This window comes from Sciurus carolinensis, unplaced genomic scaffold (assembly GCF_902686445.1).
Source record: "Sciurus carolinensis unplaced genomic scaffold, mSciCar1.2, whole genome shotgun sequence".
Taxonomy (NCBI): domain Eukaryota; kingdom Metazoa; phylum Chordata; class Mammalia; order Rodentia; family Sciuridae; genus Sciurus; species Sciurus carolinensis.
Window position 1 is genome coordinate 649911 of NW_025920201.1, and position 18769 is coordinate 668679.

At 54.1% G+C, this 18769-nt stretch overlaps 1 pseudogene; it reads left to right on the plus strand.

The window, feature by feature from the left end:
- LOC124974989 (A disintegrin and metalloproteinase with thrombospondin motifs 20-like) overlaps positions 1-18769 on the plus strand; it is an 86324-nt pseudogene that overhangs the window by 64326 nt on the left and 3229 nt on the right.

Consider the following 18769-nt stretch of genomic DNA (forward strand, 5'->3'; position numbering starts at 1 on the left):
GACTGGAAGAGGCATGGGAGGATACCAGGTGCTCCCTGAGCCTTGTTCCCTCTCCCTTGTCTTTAGAATTCCTGTGTGTCCTGCAGACTTTCCAATTTCCAGTCACACAGAGCAAAAAGGTTTCTCTCAGAGGATAAGGAAAACAGGAAGGATGGCACCCCTGTGCCTCCTCTGTGTCTGGCTGTTCTGGGTGCTTCCAGGTCTCTCTCATGTACTTTCCCAGTAAATAGGACAGTGTACCCTTAAACACAGGAGGGTCCAGGGGACCTTCCAAGGCCACAGGGTCACTGCATGGGGAAAGCTGGTAAACAAGCAAGCAGAGTCCTCAGTGCACTTGGACCAGGCACTGAGAGGTTCCAGGCCTCTCTTCCAGCATCAGTTTTATGGCTTTGGGCAAGTAGTTCCACCTCTCTGAGTTTTGGGCTCCACCTTCAAGTGACAGTGAAGACAGGTTTCAACTCCAGTGGGGGCAGGTCCCAGGTGCCCCAGCTGCTGCCCCTGGGCACTGGAGCCACAGCCTCAGGTGTCCTCAGACTCATGCGGGGCTCCTGTGCAGCCCTCTGCTGTGTGAGGTGGAAGCTCAAAGGCAGAGCGGGGCCTCCAATACCATCATTGTCTCTCAGGGCAGAAGCAGAGGGAAATGAGCTTTCCAGTTAGATATCTCTTCAGGGAGCGTCAAATGGAGCATGAATGCTCAGAGCTGTGGGGAGGAATCTCTCCTCAGACAAGGAAGGTGGAACGTGGCAGGAGCGAGAGGCTGGCCAGGGAGGCTCCTCCTGCTGCCCAGTCCAGACCCGAGGGTACCAGCCTGCGCTGGAGGCGGCCCTCCCTCGCCTGGCCCACCACACCCACATTGCTGCCACTTCCATGGAGTCAGGGAAGAGGGACAACCAGGTACCGAGGCAAAAGTCAACCATTTATTTTTCTGAAGAAGGACAACTGTTTCTGGTCCTGGATCATTGATGCTCCTCACCTCTATGAGTGACAGAGAAGGCAGGAAGTGCCAGAAGCCCAGCACGATGTCATGCTTCCACAGGGTGTTCCCCAACAGAATGAGAACCTCAGCACCTGCCAATTCTTCCTTTACACTCCAAATGTATTTTATCTGTTATGTATTCACACTGTGCAAGGTGAGGAGAGAACACGAACACAGTGCCTACCCAGAGGCCCACGTGTCCAAACCCAGGGAACTGGCTTGAAACCCATGGTGGCTTCTGCATGTCCACACTGTGAGCAGCATGCCTGACCAGCTCCTGACCTCACACAGGGGAGGGTGGGAGGTAGCAGCTGGTCTCCACATGGGCAAGGGGCCTCAACACGGGTGATGGGGCCAAGCCAGTGGGCAAGCAGACCTAGGGCTGCGGGCTCAGTGGGGAACAGCAAGGAACCCCCCTTCCACACACCCTGGACTCAGGACAGCAGTGGTTCCCAGCCCAGCCCCCAGGTGTGAGTGTCCTCTCCAGATCTCCCAGGAGGCCGTCGTCCTGCGGCCTCCTCCCACCTACCCCTCTGACCCCTCACTCCTGTCCACTTCTCTCAGCTTCCTGAACCCCATGTTGTTGTCTCTCTGGGCTCATGAACCTCCAAGGAGCCCACGCCTCTCTTTGTTCTTTTATAATTTGTTCTAATTGTGCATGACAGTAGAATGCATTTGTGCATTTTGATAGATCATACGTAAATGCAGTTAATCTCTCATTTTTCTGATGGTACATGTTGTAGTCATGCAGGTAGTGATGTCTCTTTCACTCTGCTGTCCTCTTACCCTCCACCAGTCCCTCCCCACTCCCCTGTACCTAATATAAAGTAACCCTATTCTTCCCTAGTGCCCCACCCCTATCGTGAAATATGCTAAGTGAAAGGAGCCCACGCATTTCTGAGAAACACTTTTTGAGCAATTTTATGTTTGATTATGATTTTGTTTTGTTGAGAGTTTGGGTTAAAAATCTAACAGGAAATCATTTTCCCCACAAAATTTTGGAGGCCACCTTCCTTTGTCTCCTGGGCTTCAAATGTCCTGTCGAGGACCTCCTGTCGGATCTCATCATGATCCTGCTCTCTGGTCACTGTGGGATCTCCAGAAGCATCTGAAGTCTTTCCTCTTGGGCCTGCCAGCTTCCCCAGAAAGGGGCCCTCCAATGTTCTGCCAGAGACATGAGTGCCCAGGGAGGTTCCAGGGGAAGGAAGTCTCCTTTCCACACTCTGTGGCCTGGCCTCTACCTGGACTGGGTCAGAGGCCACTTCTCCATCCCACAGCCTTGGGCTGGGTGGGTGTAGTCATTCACCTGGGGAGGGTGAGCACCTGGGGACCTACCTGCCTCTGAGGTAGACCTCCAGTCAATCCTTCTGCTGGGTGCCCGTGCCCCAGCTTCCACACTGACCCTCCTTGGAATCCACAGATGAATTTGTTTCTGGCTCACCCAAGGTCAGCTTGGCTCCCAGCTGCCCACCCCATGATCTGCCTCCAGTTTCCAAAGCTTGGTTCCCACTGCCCACTCCACCCTGCCCCCTTTTTTCTGCCTTGAGTTTGTGTCTTTTTTTCTTTTCCCTTTTTTTTTTTTTTTTTTTTGGTCATTGGGATTTGGTGATCACTCTGCCTCTGAGTTACAACCACAGCCCCTTTTATGTTGAGACAGGGACTTACAAAGTTAGCCAGGCTGACCCTGAACTTGCCATCTGGGGTTACAGGTGTGTACCACTGTGCCCAGCTGAGTTTGTGTCCTTTAAAAAAGATCACTTCCTGTTATTTATAGAGGCTTCAGGAAGTGGTGGGTGAGCAGGGCCAGTCTGTCTAATCCCAGACTGCCTGGGTTCATGTGGACACGATGAAACCACCTGGCTCTCTCATCACTCTATATGTAAAGGGAGGCCAGGGGCGCTCCCCAGCTCTGCAGAGTGTGGGCCTGGCCAGGCAGCCCTGCTCCAGGTGGTAGGTAGATTAGTCAGCTAGGAACAGGTGGGTGGAGGGAAGGGACAGTGAAGGGACATCGGGCCTGTGCACCCAGAAGAGTGCAGGAGCCACACAGCTGATACCGTGGGAACCTGATCCGAATGGGCGAGATCTGGGGGGTGAGATCAGAGTGCACAGTCCACCCCAGGCTGCAGAGAACTGTAATCCCTCGAGGGACTTATTACTTAAAATCCTGGACCTAACTAAAGTAGAGAATTATGGGAAAAGTGGGGTCTGGTACTTCAAGCCCGGCAGCTGCGGCTACTGATGACCCCTCAGGGGCACCGTGCTTTTCAGATAAGTCCCAGCATTTCCCCAGCAACCAGCTGTGTCACAACCACCTGTCAACCAGTGCCCAGGCCCCCACGGAGGAGCCTGCTGGTGCTATCCAAAAGGTAATGAACTGGTCTAGGGGAGAAAAGGAAATCAAGGTGTGAACAAAGGACTCAGTTTCCTTAAAAACTCCAGCCTGTGAGCATGCACCATCCTCTTTTCAAGGTGCTCTGAGAAGGGCCATGCCATCCCTATGCCATATGTAGCTCTGTGTTTCACTGGTGTTTTCCTGGTGTGGTCACAAGGACTGGCTGTTGAGGTCTATGGAGGCTGCCCCAGCTCAACCTGTCCGGCCCCCAGCTCCACCACACAGGGACCTGAGCTCACACAGGCAGGGCACTGGGGGTGCCTTCCTTCAAAGCTGCATGTTGTGAGCCACAGAGCCCCCTGCCCTGGGACCCAGGAAGGTGTTCCCTCTAGCCCCTCCATCTGTGTTTTCAGGCCAAGTGCTGTCCCTGGCATTTACAGTGCTGGGCTTGATGAAGGAGGCCACGGAGGAAATTCCAAGTCATCACTGCTGTTAGCTCCTTTGTAAGTCCTTCAATCGCTGGTGGTTTTAGCGCTTGGAAGGCAGAGCCTGTCTGCACAGGGATTCTGCAGGGAGGACCAGTCTGTTCCCAGGAATGGACAGTCCAGTGCCAGAAGAGAACTTGCTGGTAATGCAGGATAGAGAAGCAAGGGTGAGTGGGGTCTGGGGTATGCTGCCCTAAAGGCAGATCTGGGGAACTCTTGGTGCTGACCCTGTTCCTGACAGAAGTCCCTGAGTAGTCAGAGGAGGACTTGTCAGCATGCCAACCTGTCCCTTGAATTCTGGACTAGGAGGATGGAGCAGAGTCCAAAGGGAGGAGGACACAAACCACAGCCCTGGGATAAGGCTCCTGACCAGGAGGCAGGCCCACCTGGGTGGTGGGGGCTAGAAGTGTAGCATGCTGGGACCCACTGGGACTCACAGGCAGAGGAGGCAGGCTGGCTCATGTGGCCTGTTGTGGTTTGCATCTGGAGTGCCCAAAGTCTCTTATTGAAGTCTTTGTTCCAAGGATGACATGCCCAAGAATGCAGGGAGTGGGAGAAGAGGCTGGGGACCATGGCCAGGGCTGCTGGGATGAGCAGGAGCCAGAGGGAGGATGAGAGACACATGGAGCTGGAGATGAGCCTCCAATCTGGGGAGCTAGGCCAGCGGAGCCCTGTCAGGCTCTCCAGGAAGAAAGAGAGAAACTCCAAGGGCATTCAGAGCTAAGGAGGAAGTGAGTAACACAGGAGGGCACCTTGAGGGGCCTTGAGTTTCTCCTTGCTAACAGAATTTGAAAGTCAGAAAGTTCTAGAGTGGTACCTGCTGCCAATGCAGGGAGGAGTGCAATCCAAGACTCCCACCCATTTGGGAGGAGAAGCTGAGCAGAGGCCACCTGCCAGTGCTCAGCGTTCAGAGTACTCTTCTGGGCAGACACTCGAGGAAGCAGGGGAAAGGCAGCCTGGGAGCAGCTGGTAAGCACAGGAAACCCACCTGGCTGAAATTGCAGAACGGCCATGAGAGTGGCAAGTGCAAGTGCCAAGGAGAGCCAGCAGGGACGCCATGTGGCAGAGGCCACGGGCATGGTAGATTGGCACACGCAGCCCAAGTGGACCAGCTCACCTGAGGCCTACCAGGGCAGGGAGTGCCATGTCCAGGAGAAGGTCAATGTTCCTCTCATGAAGCAGGTGGGAGCATGAGCACCTGGAAGGAGCCTGTCTCTAGCAGCAGGGCCAAGCAGGAGCAGGAGGGACAGCATGGCCTGCCAAGAGCAGGCAAGGAAGACTGAACCATGAGAGCGAGCCCTCACAATGGCAGGAATAGAGCAAAGCACTTCTGCAGCCTGTGCACTGACTACAGCGCCAGTTCCACCAGGGGCAGAGGCAGTGACTAGGGTGAGGAGTGGGCCCTGGGCCATGCTCTGTGACCAGAAACAGCTTTGGGGAGGCTGGAGGCAAGGGGATGTCAGGTCCATGAGAGACATGCAAGGAAGGGCAGCAGAAACCCAGGGAGACAGAATGGAACAGGAAGAGCCCTCCCTGCAGGCCAAGGAGGGAAGGCAGAGTGGAGGCAGGTGTGGGCTGTGGCCTTCTCAGTGTGCCTGGCTGGTGCTGCAGGATGGCATTGTGGCACCATTTCTGACAGGTATGAATGGCTGAATTATCTGACGGACTATGCATGTTTCAGGTCCTTTTCTACCAAGAGCTGAGCAGACTGAAGGAATATCTGGTCTTCTGTGGAGATAGAGGCCTTGACCACTTGCCTCTCATTAGGGAATTTCCAGTGGTTTCTCCAAGTGGCTCAAAGTGGTGCTGCTCCTTCCAGGCCGATGGATGAAACTGCACAGGTGGATCCAGTCTTCCACTTTTTCCCAGGCTTCTGGGATGAGACTAGGCTTCCTCTCTGCTCTCCCTGGTGGGCAGGCCTGGAGGCCAAAGCAACAGGGCCTAAAGAGAGGGCTTGGGGCAAGTCACCCCATGTCCTCATCTGTGAAATAGGAACAGTAGCACCCACCTCACCAGGAAGTTGAGAGAATCACTGAGTTACCAAGGGACCAGCACACAGCTGGTGAAAATATCTCTCCAACGGCTCCTCAGCAGGTAAGCTGGCGAGGGCATGGTGCCTCCTGGGGAGGCTTGTGGGCCTGCTTTCCTAGCTGTGGTCCAGTCTCTAAGGACAGACGATAGCCAATGCATTGTGCTGTGACTCACACGCTCAGATCAGAAGACTGTGTGTTTGTGGAAGCTCAGCCCACCTGCATTCTAGCTGGGGTCCACGGTCCACAGAAAAAGAATAAAGATTTATATTTTAAGGATGAAATACTTTTCAAAAGAGAAATATAACCCTCTGATTCACCTGTGTTTTGAATCAAGAACAGGCAACATCACTTATGGGAGAGGCAAAATAAATATTAAAATGTGCATTAAAATCTCCATTTGTCACTCATAAAGGGCCCAGGAAGATGCACAAATGGTGGGAACTTGGGGGAGGTGGGAACTCAGGGGAGGAGAGACAGAGGGGCAGGGCAGGGGGCTGGCTGGAGCTCCAGGAGAAGGGGAGACTCCACTTCCCCTGCTGGACTCCTGGCTTGAGTTTGCTGTGGGCTCCAGGGGAGTTCCTTCCATGGTGAAGCTCTTCTCCTCTAGTGAAGCGAGAATCTCATTCACTGCTGCCTGGGCTGGGGAGGGTCAGTGTGCCCAGCACAGGAGCTACTCGGTGGTGACAGTAGTGACCATGGTGATGGCAGTGATGCCATCACTGTGATATGTGGTAAGGAGCAGGCAGCTGGCCCAGGCCCTCTGCTCCTGCATGGGCCGGGCCTTTTCTCTGGAGCAAGAGGAGTACAGGCCTGGAGGGGCAGGCAGCCCTGGCACCAGCCCCAGGCAGGGCTCACCCACCCTGTCCTCAGCACAGGGCCCAGGACCTTCTTGAGCCCTTCTCTGCAGCTGTTCCCACGGTTTCCCCTGCCACCATGCAACAGCACAATTGTTCCGGCTGCCTCCAGGTTCAAGGGGATGTCCCTTCCATGGGGAAAAGAGCAGCTTGCTGGTCAGGAAACCTGGCTTCTATGCAGAAATGCCTGTTTCAAAAGTGAAGGATTCTGGACCAGGGCTGCCACTACACCTAAAATTCTCTTTTCACGCCATGCTGAAAAGATACACACAGGTGTATCCCAAGCCAATCCTGCAGTGCAGAGAGTCCCTTCCTGCTGGTTTCTCTGAAGGCACCTGCTGGAACCCTGAGCACAGCCCACTCAGAAGGGCAATTCTGGGCACTGGTTCCTAGTGCCCAGCAGTCCCGGCCGGTGGCACACTGCCCTCCATCCTTTCTCACCTCAGTGTTCTCCTTCTTTCTACATTCACCTTCAAATCAATACTCACATGAGAAATCCTACTTCCAAAGCAAAGCAGACAAATTGAAAATAAAAGAAGCCATTTCTACCAGCAAAGCAGCAGCCAAAGTCCAGGGTGCCCTGGTCTTTGGTTGCTCAGCCTGGCCACATGCAGCCTGTCCTTTGTTTTTTTTTTTTACAGGAACAAGGAACCTGCCCAGTTCCCAGCAGCCTCTGCCCTGTGTGGGAGACCTGGAGTGTCAGTCAGGTTGGGTCGTGGTGTTTGCAAGGGAGGCCAAGCAGTAAGACCGGACACACAGGGAGGAGAAACAGAGAAGGCTGCTGGTTGGCCTGAAGAGGGCTCAGCAGGTGTGGGGCCAACTGGGATGGGGACAGTGCCAACAGTTTACAAGTGACCCTTCAGCTTCAAAGCTGTGATTTTGCCACCTGTTTCCATCCTCTGGACATGAAGTGCCTGGGCGGAAACCATCACAGAGGTCACTTCTCACCTAGAACCTGCCCTTCCCCTGACTTCAGCAAGCCAGGATCTGCCCCACTAGCTCTGCACCTGCTGAGCCTCAGACCTGGGCCCAGCCCCAAGGTTCCCTCCCTCTGTCCCCTGGCATGCACCTCTGACCACACAAAGCCCCTTTCCATCCACACCACATACTGCTTCTCATCGTCTGGGATGGAAGTACCAGCCCTATCCTGTTGTTTAAGCCACCTTCTCCAGAGCTTTATAGCAGCGGCCCAGGAAACTGGTACCCTGTCCTCCTGTCCTGGGGAGGTCATGGCATGCCACAGGGCCAGATCTCCAGGCTACTCCCATGCAGCTCACTCCCTGTTGGGCTGGTTGGATGCAGTGCCCAGGCTGCTCCTCGCCTCCTTGTGTGGGCATGGGGCCCGAGGAAGCTGCAATGTTTCTCAGAGTTTCCAGATGGAGGTGGAGCCAGCCAGGCCTGGTCTTTCCACAGCTAGTCTGACCTACTGGAGCATGAGATGGGCTTTAGTTCCTGTTTCACCTGGTAGGGACCATGCCTACCTTCTTTGCCAATGTGGGTGATAGGGTGGCTGCAGATATAACTGATAAAGTTAGCCCATTATGTCCTGTTATCCATTTTGTTGCATGTTGAGCAATAAATATACCATGTATGTTACTTTGAAAGAACTATTTATGTTTTCAGAGTTCAATTCTTTTGAGGAAAATAGGTGAATGAATAGTCATAATATCCCTTAATTTCATTGGCTTCATTAATAGTACTAACAATAATAAAAGATGTAATAAGCTCTGGATTATGATTTCTAATTTATTTTAATGTACCTGTGTCCATTTCACTGAAAAGTTCAGAAAATCAAAAACGTGGGACTTGGTGAGCTAAGGTGAGGTTATACTGGAACAGGTGGGTCTGCTGTGGTCTGATTGGCATTCCTGTAAGGAGGGTACACAGGGAGCCAGAGGACCTGGAGAAGGCAGTTCTCGTGTCCATGACAACTGTTAGTGCTGGTGTGGAATCACAGTTCCAAGACACTGTAACAAGGGAAGAATGCCGGTCCTTACTGATGAGGACAGAGTCTCATTCTTCCCTGAGATGGAGGCAGATCTGGGTGTTCACATGCTCTGCTGGCCAGGACCACACTGGCCCTCCTCCCTGGCAGATCAGGGCTCAGCATCCTTCATAATCTGGAATCCTGTTCTGCCCAGCCCACAGGACAGAGGCAGAGGCTTCCAGGAAGGGCTCAGCCCCACCCTTGCTGGGACTGTCCAGAAAGGGCATTTTGAGGAGTTTCGCTGAGTCTCAAGGCCCGGACTTCAAAACCCGAGTCAACTTGAGACACTGCTCAGATGCTTCTGGGGGTATATAAATTCTCAAATGTCAGCCACCTGGAATCCAGTACACATCCCAGCAAAGCGTTTCTGTGAAGCGTGGTGCTCAGATGAAAGCATTTGATGTACCGTCAGCCACATGCAATCAGGGCAGGAAGCACTCCTTCTGAATTAGCCATTTTGGTGTATTATCCTAATAGAGTATTATTTTTAAACTACCACAATATTTTAATTACATTCTCAGCATGAGTCATTATGTACCTTGGTGGAAAAACACTTCTGCCTGAAATTGCTTGCTGGAGCCCCTGGTACAGTCAACAATCTTGGATTTGCCTGGAATGGATTGACATCTGTGTCATGGCAGCTGCTCTGGGCTCCTCCCATGAAGAGCAGCAGCTGTCCCATGCTCTCTTCCTCTTTCCTGCTTCTCTGTCCCTCTGTCCCTCCCTCTTAACAATCTTCACTAAGCACTCCATGCAGGCCAGTGACTCTTCTAAGTTCTGGGACCCTCCAGAACTCTGGTCCTTGGACTTTCCACCAAGAGGGAGAGCTTGGCTTGCAGGGTGGTGGTAGGATTTGAGGAAGACAAAACTGGAGGAGGGCCAGGGTCATTGGGCCAGGGCCACTGTGGGGTGCAGGGAGATAGCCTAGCATGGTCACCTCCATCTGGACCTGGCCACCAGACCTCTTGCATCAGGAGGCACTGGTTGAGCACAGCCAGCAAGCAGGGTGGAGTGTGGCTGGGCTGCAGCTCTCCCCTCTCTGCCATTTGGGAGTCTCGAGCATCTGAGTACCCTGGCGCAGGAGCCAGAGGTGAGTGTGGCCTGTGTGCAGAGATGTCAACAAGGCACAAAGAGCCCATGTCCTTCGCTGCATCCCTGGTGGTCTCTCCAGCCACTCTAGATTTTCTGCAGGACATCACTGTGAATGCCAGCAGAGATGATGCCCCACACTTGCCCCAGCAGTGCCCCATTCATCTAGGAGGGCGCAGAGCTGAGGCCAGGAGGAGTGTGCTCAAGCTCCCGAAGGACAGTGCTATGGGTGCCTCAGAGCAGCATGTGCCTGTCTGCCCAGAGTGTGGCTTACCTGCCTCCAGGTGTCCTGGTGGGTCTATTAGACCAGGCTCCCTGAGGTGGACCTGCCCAATCTCTTCTCCAGGTGCCTTGCTAGCTGGTTCCAGACCACAGACCTGGGTTTTGTTCCTAACAGCTGGGGAGCATTGTGAAACGTCCTGTCCACCAGTCCTGACCTGGGGAGATGCCCAGCCTGCCCTAGCCTAAGTTGGACCTCATGTCCATGTGGCTTTTAAGGGGAGGGGTCAGAGAAGGCTGTGGGGGCATTGGTCCTGCTGCCCTTTGGAAACATCATCAAGAGACATAGTTCTGGCCTCAGCATGGAGCCCAGCCTGGATGGCTGCGATTCAGAATACGGAAACCACCTCAGGCCACAGAGACAGAACCAGGGGAGCTGTTTCATCATTAAAGAAAGGTGAGTAAAGAGCGTGCAGGTCTCAAGTACGCCAGCCTGTGGTCCTGAGGCATGAAGCACCCAGAGCCCCACCAAACAGCCTCCCAGAACCGCCTCCACGACTGCACCCACCTGCACCCAGCTCCAGGCGGCACAGCAGTGCTCTGCACTGAGGGCCTCAGGGAGCGAGTGCAGGTGTGCATGAGTGTGTGGGGGAGAATGAGTGGAGGCTGGGCCATGGAGAAAGCCCCTCTTCACCAGACACCCGAAGAGCAGCCGAGACCAGAAGTGGCCAAGTGGTGGCAGCCACAGAAACAACCACATGTCGCTGCTGTGACCCCTGGCATTCTGTGCGATGACTTGGGGCATAAACCCCCACTTTCTCTTTGCTCCTGGCCCTCCTGGGTGTATTCTGTAAGGGGCTATCCTGGTGTGGGGCTGAGGTGAGCAGAGCAGCCACAGGTAGCCAGAGGGGCTGTGCCTGTGAATCAGCACCAACTGAGGGACAGGCCTGCAAGGAAGCCAAGGACAAGGGACAGGCTTGGCTCCTGCCTGGCTTCCTTCCTCTACTCTTGGCTCCACATTTGTGAGGTCCGTTCCCTGAACAGGCAGTGCTCTGACCAGGTGAGGTGCCTCTCTTGCCCCATGCCGTTGGCACAGCCTGTGGGGAGCCAAGCCAGCCCCTCCGGCCACCGCCTGGCTCTTATTTCCCCTCTACCTTCAGTGCCAGGTGATTCACTCCATCCAGCCCATCTAGGGACAAACAGCTGACTGACCCCATGTCATATCACCCTGGGGCCAGGTCTGCCTATGGAAGGACTTGTAGCACTTGAACCCAGAAATGTACACATGGAGGACTCTGCTTGGCCAGGGCAGATGTGGCCCTCCTGGCCACCCCAGAAGGCCTGCTGTACCCTGGGGTGACTTGTGAGGTCCCTACTCGCTCAGCTTGGGGCCTGGCACCCCTTACCTAAATGGACAACAAAGATCACAGTCCTTTGTGCAGCAGGTCCTGGAGCTATCCTGGCTGGGAAAAACTGGATTCCACTCCTGGGCACTTCACTCTTCCTGCCACAGGATCCGCTGCTGTGCAGCAGGATGACACAGGAACTCACCACCTGTTGTCCAGACAGTAAATGGGCCACACAGAGGCTTGGAAGGTGGCTCTGGTACACGGTGGCTCCATCCACCTGACAGCATCGACCTTAAGCGAGGATGGAGGCCCAGGGGTCCAGAGGGGAACAGCGCACAGGTTGCAGGCAAGGCCAGGTGCCTCTGGAGCACCAAGGTTCCTGGGCACCCTGGCCTGTAGGTGGGTGGAGCCAAGTCAGGGGCCAGCTCTCCCTGACCCTCCTCCTCCTTCCTGGGGGGCAGCCCCCAGATGGCCCCCGCCCATCCTAACACCATTTTCCATGGCTACTCATGAAGCTCGGCCCATGGAGCAGCAAACAGGGGAACTGAGGAGCCTCTGCACTCAGGGCAGGAGGTACGTGGGTGCCCCGTGGACGTCCTTAAGCCCATGCTGGCTGTGCAGCCAAGTCACATGCAGAGCGAGCCACTTCAACCCTGGTACCCACGCTGACTAGAGACATGGCAGCTTCTGCTCTACTGCAAGACACTTCCTGACCCAGGTGTGTGCCAGGGCCACGGGGGTCCAGGCGGCCATCCAGCAACCCCCCAGGGGACCTGGAGCTCGGTCTGCATGGTCCCTGGATCTGAGGCCCCTCAGCCCCCTCATGTGCTCCAGCCTGCCTGGCAGCCAGGTAAGTGTGCCCAGGGCCAGCTTCTGCCACCCTCTGACAACAGAGCAAGGGCAGCCTCCAGAGGAAAGGGCTGAGTGGTGGCTGGTCAGCAACCAGGCAGGACATGGACAGCAGGGGACGCATGGTGTGCTCCTCCTCCCAGAAGCACCTGGCTCACACCGCAGGGACAATGTAGGCCTTAAAGGACATATTTAAATAGAAAATAAAACTACAAGATCTACATGAGGACAATGCTGGGGACAAGCACTGGTTCCTAGGATAGGGTTAGGCTGTTCCAGAGCCCAGCGCAGAGGCCCAACTGTAGGGGTCCCAACAAATCAGGTCCTGCCACTCACCCCCAAAACCAAGCAGGAAAGTCATGGCGAGAAGCAGGAAATGAACTTTAATCAATATGGCCACATCGGGAAGATGAAGGGAGACCAGCGTTTCCGCTCTGTCGTGGGTGCTAACAGGAGCTGTAGGCTGAGAGAGGAAGGACTGGGTGGGGCCAGAGGCTGTGTGATGGTCTGGCGGGTCACTTGCTCAGCTCTGGTTCTGCAAGACTCTGGAGAAATCCCTCCCACTAGGGGTGCAGTCTCTACTTGTTGCTCAGGATGTCTCTCCATCAGGCCTGGGTTCCTGGAAGGCCTTCAGTTCCCATGGGAAGACTGTTCCTGCTTAGGGGACAACCTCATCATGGAGTGACCTGCCCACAAGGCCCCACTCACTGTTCCTGGAAGGTGGAGGGCAGGGCTGGAGATCCTTGGGTGCTGCTCCAGGGGTCTGAACAGGGTGCTGAAAATCTTGCTTCAGATGTTAAGAGGGACAAGGCAAGTTAGGTAAATTCAGGGCTAATAAACCATGTGTTACTAGCTTTAGATGGACACTCCTTAAATGTTTGACATGCCTATACGTGGAGCTGAGCAGTGTCACAGATGTTAGGATCATAAATGAAGCCACAGTCGCCAAGCTTCATCCTGTAGTCAGTTACCCACAGAGGATCTGTGGGCCTGAGTCACTGCTGTTGGCAGAAGTGGCTTCTCCGGTCCCTGCTGTGGAACCCCAAAGCTGTCTGCTGTCCACAACATGCAGCATCTAACGCATGTGAGGCAGCAGCACCCCAGAGCACAACGGGGTCATCTGAACCCAAACATATCGATGCAAAATTTCATGTGGAGAAGAAAATTGGCAAGTCAGTTTCTGAGAATTAAAAGCAGCACAGGAATGTGAAGCCATAGAATCTATTTCAGAAGCTCCAGTGACAGACACAGTATGGTACTGTCACAGAAAGAGATGGGCAAAGTGTCGTGGAGGAAAGTCCAGAGACAGCCACGGCCATGCAGGACTATGGCGCTCCAGATAACTATGGAAGGGGGTGATTCTCCAGGACACTGGCCCAAGTGGGATTTCAGAAGCTGGATCTACACCTGTGTCCATGTGTCTGCTGAGGGCCCTTGGGCACCTTGCAGTTTGGGCCATAAAAACAGTACCGCTCTGCATACTGAGCATTTGGTCCTGGACCTTGGCCTTCATTCCTCATGGTCAGAGCACCAGGCTCAACGGTTACAGGAATCACCAGCATGTCCCCAGAGGCAGAGGAGCACCTGGTCTCTCACATGGACAGTAACACCAGCACTTGTTACTGTCTGGGTTTATCTTTAGTAGTCCCACCAGCCTGAGGGAGTGGAGCCGTCTCACCTGGTTTGATCTGCACTTTGCTGAATCACATGATGATGACATCTTTTAAATTGTCACCAACTGATGCTGTACCTTCTTTGGTGGAATGCTATGGAAATTCTTCACCCATTTGTAAACTGGGTCATCTATCTTTTTATTATTGAGTTTAAGAGTCCTCTGTGTGCTCTGGATGCATGTCTTTTTCCTTCCAATCTTCCTCCGGAGATACTTAGAAAACGCCCAGAATGACTGCTGCACATCAAGTGCATCGACCGGCCAGCACCCTGGCCCTAGGCAAGGGCTGCGAGGTGGCCGCACCCACCTGGACTGGAAATCTGGGTCCCCAGGCGGCCCTGGAGCCTGGTTCCCAGGCTCTGCAGTCCCGGCGGCACTGCTGCCCCCTGCTGGCCGTCCCCTGAACATGCACCCGCTCCCCTGTGGGCTCTTCAGAGGATGAGGTGGTGCCCAGGCCAAAGGTCACAGCTGGTTAGAAACCTCTGCAACACTCAACCCTCCCAGGCAGCTGCCCATCAGCCCTCCGTGGGACCTGCAGGAAAATGTTCTCTTTCTCTTGTCTGAGATTTGCTGAATCCACTGGTGGTGGATGCAGTGCCATTTCAGTGTGTCCAAGAGATTTTTTCAAGTTAATTTTTTTTAATTGCAATATATGGCCATCATGTTCCAAATGACTGGTAGGGCACTGTGACCATTCTGCTTTTTTTGGAGGGGCTGGGGTGGTGGGGCGAGTATGAGGGATTGAACCCAGGAGCACTTAACCACTGAGCCATATCCCCAGCCCTGTTTTGTATTTTAGAGACAGGGTCTCACTGAGTTGCTCAGAGCCTCCCTTTTGCTGAGGCTGGCTATGAACTCATGATCCTCCTGCCTCAGTCTCAAAAGCTGCTGTGACTGCAGGCATGTGCCACTGTGCTCTGCTTGGCATGAAATTTTATTACTAATTAATAATTTCATTGCAATGAAAAAAATTTGCATCACAATGCAGTAGGGGCTTCCACAGGTGCTGGAAGGCTGGCCATGCCCAGGAGCTGGACTGGGTCATGCTCAGAGCTCAAGTGCGGGAGGCGCCCTCTGGGTCCCTAGAAGCATGGCGCTGTGGACCCCTCAGCAGATGTGGAGAGGGGTGAGGGAGCCGCCCATGCTGGACCCACACTGTGTGGAGCCACCTCCCGGTGGCAGCCCACTGCCCGTAGCTGCCGCAGTCTGCAGAGCACCTTGGCTGCCTGGAGCTCGCTGCTGGCCAGGGCCTAGCCAGGTGCCTGCGGGAAGCAGATGCTGCCCTCCCAGGCTGCAAGTCCAGTGGAGCAGACCTGGAACCGGGGAAAGGGGCCATCACTCCAGGGCTGTGAGGAGAAAAGGCTCTTGGCACTGGGTGTTCTGCTCAGCAGAGGGCAGCTCAGGACCCCTGGGCAGCACCCAGCCAGGTGCTTCCGCATGAAGCTGGTGAGAGGCCTGGGTCTGCAGTGCACACTGGGTCCTGCTTCATCTTCACAAGGGCTGGAGAGGGAACGTGTCTGCCATCTGCTAATGGGAAGCCGAGGCTCGGACTGTGGTGGGCAGCCCTGGCTCAGTCAGCTCTCCTTCTGGTGGGGCTGGCTGTGTCCCCACTGTGACAGCCAGGCAGAGACTACCCTCGGGCTGGGTGGATACTGCACAGCGATCACCCCAGGCTAGATGGACCTGCACATACAGCACATTGTCACTGCATGTCTCTTTTTGGGACCCTCTCAAGCTGATTCTAAACCCATATCCACGTGTAGAAGGTCAGGGGTCTACAATGTGCTGTAAAGGATGATGACCGAGGATTCCCCTGCCACACTGGAGAGCAGTGGTGATGCTGCTGTCCCTGAGCCAGGGTGCTCCTAGTGGCAGCAGAGGCAGCACTAAGCTGGAGAGCAGGCTGTGGACCTCGCCGGACAGAGCGTGGACCCCAGCTGGGGTGCCCACCCTGCCTGCTGCCCCTATGGAAGTGTGACACCAGACACACGGATGGGTGCAGGTGGTGAGGCCCCAGGGAGAGGCTCAGACACCGCACAGCCTGTGGAGGACCTCAGGGGAACATCCTCACCTGCTGGACAGGGGACGGGTCTGAGGTCATCAGGCATCTCACAGCAGCCGGCGGAAGGGGAGAGGAGGGTGAACTGGACAACATGACCATCAGCAATGTTGCCATAAAGAGGTGGGAGGACACCCACAGAGTGAGAAGGGGGCGGGGCAGATGAGTCCAGGGCTGGTGGAGACCATCGTCCAGAGAGGCACCGTTCACTGGGACTTTGAGCACTGAGGTCAGCGGGCAGCTGCAGGCCAGCGGGAGCCACCAGTCAGCAGGTGACAGAGCCCTTAAGTCTGCAGGGGTGCCCGGGAGAGAGCCCACTGCGGGTGAGGATGGGGAATGACCTGAGCAGGTGTGTCAGGAGCAAATCCTGGAATCTCAGAGCCACCAGAGCCAGGTGCTGGAACGCAGCCCGCAGCCATGCTAGGAGCACCCACGGGACCTGTGGCTGGACTGAGGGGCACACCGCTCCTCAGACTGCTGGAGGTGGCAGGTGGGTGCTGTGCTTCTGTACTCCCTCTCTGCCTACAGGGGGTCTGAGTCCCATGCCACAGACATGGCTGTGCCTATGCCTACTGCTGTTGTTGGGAGCAGCACCCTGGCCTGGGCACAGGCAGCATGGTCCATGAGGTCAAGGGCTGTTAGCACATTTTAAAGCCCTTAACAGGTGGCTCTGTGGCCATCACTAAGGAAGATGGCTCCCCACTCTTGGGCAGAGCTGTGGGTGCCAGGATGCTGCCAGGCCATGAACATATATTTTTAAAAACATTGAGGTTGAAGTCACAAAAATGAAATCAATCACATTACAGTGAACAATTGGGTGGCATTTAGAACATTCATAATGTTGCACAAACATCGCCTCTATCTGGCTCCTGAATATTTCATCATGACCAAAAGGAAACCCTGGACCCATCAGGCACTGCTCCTCTGCCCCCACAGCCCCTGGTGGCCACCGATCTGCTTTTGTCTCCATAGATTCTGGATAATTCATACAAATGGAGTCACATACGAACTGACCCTCTGCATCTGATTTCTTTCATTTAGCGTATGGTTTTGAGGTATCTCTGCATTTGTAATGTACTTTGTTATCTTTTGTGACTGAATAATGTTCCATTGTGTAGATACACAGTCATCCCTCAAGAGTCATGGTCACTGGATCTGGGAACCACTGTAATTGCCCAAATCCTCAGATGCTCAGCTCCCTTATATAAAATGTATAGTATTTGCATGGTACCTATCTACATCCTTCTTTGTACTTTAACTCTCTAGATTCCTCATAATCCCTAGCACAAAGTAAATGCTGTGTAAATAATTGTTACATTATATTGTTTAGGGAATAGCGACAAGAAAAATATCTACATTTTCAGAAAGAAAGCAATTTACTTCTTCCAGTTATTTTGATCCCCATAGTTGATGACATTCATGGATGTGGAATCCGTGGATACGGAGGTTGATGTGCCACAATCTGACAATCAACTCATCAGTTGATGGGCATTGGGACTGTTTCTGCCTTTTGGTTTTTGGAAAATCTGGGCATTTTTAGCTTCTTTACAAATGTCTACTGACCAGTGTTCCTAGGTCCTCAGCATCGGTGTGCAAGGTAGGGTTCCTGGGTGACACCCTTTCCTGTACTGTTCCAGTGCCATATTTGGGAGGTCTGAAGGTGGATGAGTGACATGGGGACATCTGATGTGCCAGATTCAGCCTCCATGGACTGCTCCATTCAGCTCCACATGGCTCTGATCTGGTCTTGTCTCCACTTGAACTCACTCTATACTGTCTCCACCCCAGTCCCTGACTGGAGCTGATTCCTGTCCAACACTTCAGCAGAGGAACTGGGGAGTGGTGGGGTGGGAAGCACACTGCTCCAACTGTACTTTAAAACTGAACATCACACCTCTCTGTCTGAAACCTACACACACACGTGCATGGGGATTTCTCTTCCAGTCTCCAACCAGAGGATTCTGACTGACTCCCTCCTGCTTCCCTGTTCCCCTCTGCCTTCCCACACCTCTCCCATCTGGTCTTAAAGTTGCCAAAAAGCAGCTCTGCTTGCTTGGAGCCTCATGGCCTCCTGTTCTCTCCCATCCACAAACAAGCTTTGGGGTGGGGAGAGATAGGAGCAAGGTTTCCAAAGCTGCTTTCATTTTTCTTCTAAATCAAGAGGACCCCTTTCTCCCGGAGAGGAGTTCTGTAACATTTCTAGACTAACAGACTCAAATGCTCTTAAAAATAATACACAGGAATATTCCACCCAGAATACCAGAAGCCCTAATATCTACCTTGCACAGGGGCTGCGACGGGGTCAGTGTAAACCTGGAGCTGCCTCTGAAATTATCCACCTACTCCCTCCTGATAAATCCTGATGGTGTTCCTCAAGCTTGCTGGTAGATAGCGGCTAGGAGCAAGGATGGAAGTGATGGAAGTGGTAAGAAGTGCTGGATTCTGGATGATCCCAGAAGGTTGGAAGTACAGTGTGGGAAAGAGGCAAAGAGCACATCAGGATTGAGGCCTGATGACTGCAGAGTGGGTTGGCACTGCTTGCCAGTGGGTAAGACTTTAGTGGAGCAGGTGTGGGCTGGGAGGAGAGCCTTGGGGGTGGTTTAGGCACTAGGTGTCCACGCAGAGGCCAGAGAGGCATTGGATGTCTGAGATGGAATTCAGCAGTGATGGCGTGGTCACAGCAGAGGTTGGAGGCTCTGGAAAGGAGTGCCTGCTGATCAATAGCCCCCTGCCACTCAGCCCACAGGAAAGTTAGTTGGTGTGGGTTCAAAGAAGAGCCTCAAGATGATTTTGCATAAGAGGAAACTGAGGCCTGAGTGCACACTGTGAGTCAGTGACAAAGCCCAGGCAGAGCAGTGTGCTAGG